Source organism: Triticum dicoccoides, chromosome 3A, assembly GCF_002162155.2.
Source record: "Triticum dicoccoides isolate Atlit2015 ecotype Zavitan chromosome 3A, WEW_v2.0, whole genome shotgun sequence".
Classification (NCBI taxonomy): domain Eukaryota; kingdom Viridiplantae; phylum Streptophyta; class Magnoliopsida; order Poales; family Poaceae; genus Triticum; species Triticum dicoccoides.
In genome coordinates, this window is record NC_041384.1 from 264,061,835 (window position 1) to 264,066,453 (window position 4,619).

A 4,619-nucleotide genomic window follows, 5' to 3' on the forward strand; every position below is an offset into this window, starting at 1 on the left:
TTCCCATGTGATATGTGGTCTACTTGTTGGGAAAATTTACAAATATGAATTTCGACTTTATTTGCAAAATCTCTTTGGAATTTGTAAAATGGGCATAACTTTTGCATACGAACTCGGATTAAAAAGTTTTTTATATGAAAAATCATCTACTCGAAAAGTTACATCCGAATTTAACGAGGGAACCATGTTAAACATTTTCAAAATCCCCAAAAACCTAACAGAAGAAAAGTTACGGGGCTTTTAAGATCTAGAGGGAAAAAATGAAAAAAAAAATTCAACCTTACTAGTGGCGCACCGTTTGCTAGGTGCGCCACTAGTGACAGAAAAAAATTGGTTTCGAAAAAAATTCAATTTTTTTTCAAAATATGATACGTAATATGACCGGGAAGTTTGAAATATTTTTTCAAAATTTCATCATACTCATGAACATGAACAAAGTCCTAGACATCAACAAGGTTTAATAGGATTGATATGATAGATATATCAACAAGTGCCTGTGAAGTGAGCTAGTGCTGGGGTTGGATAGAACTACGAAGTTAAGCATGCTCAGGCTGGAGTAGTGTGAGGATGGGTGACCTTTCGGGAAATTTGACCACAGAATGCGATTTGACTTGAGATTAAGCATATTGACCCGAGATTAAGCCATAGTGACCTCAGATTAAGAAAAAACAAAAAAAGTTAAAAAAATTTCTAAAAAAATAAAAAGTGTAACTAATGGCGCACTTCGGATTAAGCATATTGACCCGAAATTAAGCCATAGTGACCTCAGATTAAGAAAAAAATTGAAAAATAAATTTTAAAAAAATTTCTGAAAAAAATGTTACTAATGACGCACTTTTATGTGATGCGCCATTAGTAAAAAATACTAATGACATGGTACTAGTGGCGCACCTGTAGTGCGCCATTAGTAGTGAAAATAGGTGCGCCACTAGTAGGCCTTTTACTAGTAGTGTCTACGCGTGGGCATCCACTGTCGCGTCTTCCCCGGCTCCGTGTCGTCCCCTTCCTAGGCCTCGCCGTCATCCACCGCCCTGGTGCTCTCGGCGCGGCGTGGTCAAAAAAACAAAAAAAATTGAAAAAAAAAATTAAAAAAAATTTTGAAAAAAATAAAAAAATGTTACTAATGGCGCACTTGAGATTAAGCATATTGACCCGAGATTAAGCCATAGTGACCTCAGATTAAGAAAAAAACGAAAAAAGTTGAAAAAAATTGAAAAAAAAATTTTAAAAAAAATTCTGAAAAAAAGTTACTAATGGCGCACTTCTATGTGGTGCGCCATTAGTATACCAGATACTAATGGCGCACCTTTGGGATACTAATGGCGCACCTGTGGTGCGCCATTAGTAAAAAAATACTAATGGCATGGTACTAGTGGCGCACCTGTAGTGCGCCATTAGTAGTGAAAACAGGTGCGCCACTAGTAGGCCTTTTCCTAGTAGTGTCTACGCGTGGGCATCCACTGTCGCGTCTTCCCCGGCTCCGCGTCGTCCCCTTCCTAGGCCTCGCCGTCGTCCACCGCCGTGGTGCTCTCGGCGCGGCGTGGTCAGTGTGGTCAAGGAACGGCTTCCATCGGACGTGGAATGTACGTGGAGAGGCTGATAGCTGGGTCCACGGCCGCAGCAAGGAAGTGCCTCCTTATTACGTGCAAAATAATTATTCCTCCACCTGACAGCGGGGACCCACCGGAGAGGCCACCGTATTCGCGAAAAAAAAGTTTGCCCCTGACTGCTGGGACCCACCAGCTACATCTTTGCACGCAAGAAAGTCCGTCCGGGCAAAAAAATACGATTCGCCCCCCTGACTGCTGGGATCCACCAGCTACATCTTCGCAGGCAAGGAAGTGCCTGACAGTCGGGACCCACCTGGTCGAAGCATACGTCGCATTGTCATTCTAGTCGCGAATGTGTACGTACATATATACTGGTGGATGTAGAGGCGCGCACGTGTCGTAGTAGAGGCGCGTACGCACCATAGTAGAGGCGCGCACGTAGCATCTACACGTACGTACAGCGGCCAGGGTGCAAGAAAGAAAATACGGCCACGTATGTATACATACGGACGGGGTCTCGAATGCCTACTCGCGCATACGTATGGCCAGGGCTCGTGTACATGGCTGGGGCGGAACGGAGAAATAGTGTCGTCGTCGTGTTCACGGGGATGCAACGGAATGCGTCGTGTTCATGGGGAGACAACAGAATGCGTCGTGTTCATCGGGAGGTAACGGAACGCGCGGGAGCCAACCGGCTGGGTCAGAACGAAATGTGTGGTCATGTTCATCGGGAGGGCTTGGACGAAACAGGCGATGGAAACGAGGCCTGGCGTACCGCACAATGGAGGAAACGGACCTCCTACGTTCGGAACGGGTTCCTATTGATCGGGAGGGGTCTGGTGTACCGCAAAACAGAGGAAACGGACCTCCTACGGTCGAAACGGGGGTCCTGTTGATCGGGATGGGTGTGGCATACCACAAAACGGATGAAACGTACCTCCTACGGTCGAAACGGGGGTCTTGTTGATCGGGAGGGGTGTGGCGTACCGCAAAATGGACGAAACGAACTTGTGTTGGAGCGCTATGGTCGAAACGGGGGTCCTGTTCATCGGGAGGGGTGTGGCGTACCGCAAAACGGGACTCCACGTGATACTGTTCATCTCCACCGTCGACCTCCTCTAGCCTCCACGGGCTACCGTCGACCTCCTTCAGCCTCCACGGGCTACCGTCGACCTCCTCCAGCCTCCATGGGCTCCTGTTCATCCAGCCTCCACCGCGCGCTACTCCACCGGCTACTGTTCAACCACCCCTCCACCGTCTACTGTTCATCTAGCCCTCCGCACCACGGGGTCCTGTTCAACCACCCCTCCGCGGGCACCCCTCCACCATCTACTGTTCATCCAGCCCTCTACCACACCACGGGGTCCTGTTCATCCAGAGGCAACACCACCGCTCACTGTTCATCCAAACCCCCTGCAACACTCACTGTTCATCCTAGAGGTGGCATCGATCGGCTTCAGTTAGCAGCAGTAGCGAAGGAATCGCTCGATCGGGTTCAGTTAACAGCCATCGATCGATCGCTCGGGTTCAGTAACGCGTAGCCTGCAGTGCAATCGCTCGATTTCAGTTAGAGCCCAACGCCTCACTCGGGTTCAGTTAGAGCCAACGCCTCGCACACACACGTGTACATGTACGAGAGAAATGCGCATCGCTCCGCCCCCGACCTCCCACCGTAACCGGGAACTCCCCGAAATTTTCCTCCCCCTCGCTTCTACCACGGTTTTTTTCATCATGGACGGCCCAAAGAATGTCATGCAGCTGCGTCTCCGGCCCGCCCAAGACGAAAAGCCCATTTTCGGTCATGATTTTTTGTCATAGAAGTAGGAGCCCACAACATCTATGATGATACCGGGTTTTGTCACAATTATCGTCATAGAACTGTCATATGTATGACAGAAAAAAAAATCGTTCGGCCCACAATGTCACGGATGTGTCTTTTTTTTGTAGTGCGCGGTCGTGGCAATCTTGTAGATGCCATTTTCTCACATGCGATCGACACAAGTCATTGAAAAAGCAAGATGACTCGGCTTGGTGTCAGGTCCTGAGGATACAGTTGGCCATGCTACACCACTCCGCGGACGCGTCCCGGTGCCCCGTGCATCCTCGACGAGCTGGGTGTTGGGATGCGTTTGGATTGTGGCCAAAGTGCACCATACCTAAATTTTGGTCAAGACCCAAAGATTGGTCTTTGTTTGGATGGTTGCCATTTTTTGGCATGCCCATGAACTCTAGCCAACTCTAGTTCATTTTTCTTGCCACTGTCGGCCAAATCATGGGCAACCAAAACCTCAACCAAAATTTTGGCTACCCAATGCTTTGATGGGGCAACCTTGGGCACAAACCAAACATACTGTTGGTTGGGCCACAGCACTAACGCCACCCTCGGCACACTGAAACCGACCGTGTCTAGCGACGATGAGCGTGTCGCTCACCGCGGTCACCGTGTCCAGAGGTGGCGTTGGAGCTGCACCATGTTTTTGGCCCCCACGACCCACATGAACGGTTGCCAGTGGCAAGGAGGTCATGGGCCAGCTCCTCCATTGTACTAGTCTGTGCTACGTAGTCCCGACAGGTGTGCCCAACATGTCGGTTTCCTTGTTTTCCCGGCCATATTCAGTGTCAGTGCTCCGCGTTGCGCATTAGGCCTTTCACTATGTAGGCCAAGTGAGACAACTTATTGTTTATTTGATTCGTTCAAGTATAATCATGTGGCGTTTGCTTATTTCTCATTCCTCTCCAACCCTCTTCTCCATCGATCATGTCACCCTCCGGTCGAGTCCATCCTCCCACATGCCTCATTTGAACATTCCGCCGAGTATCATTCGCATGTGGGCCTAGACCATGCTTGTATTTCCAGTGTTTTGTAATTTGTCCGACATGCATACAAACAAACGGTTCGTTTAAAGTTTCACTTTGCCTCCACTACGTGTCGCTTCACATCTTAGTTTTGATATCCCATTCGGTTCATGCCCCGACACATGTTGACGAGATCGATTGATGTTCAGAGATCAATTGCATGTCATGGAAGGAGATAAAGGTTTGGTCTGTTTCTATGATACAAGTGACCTG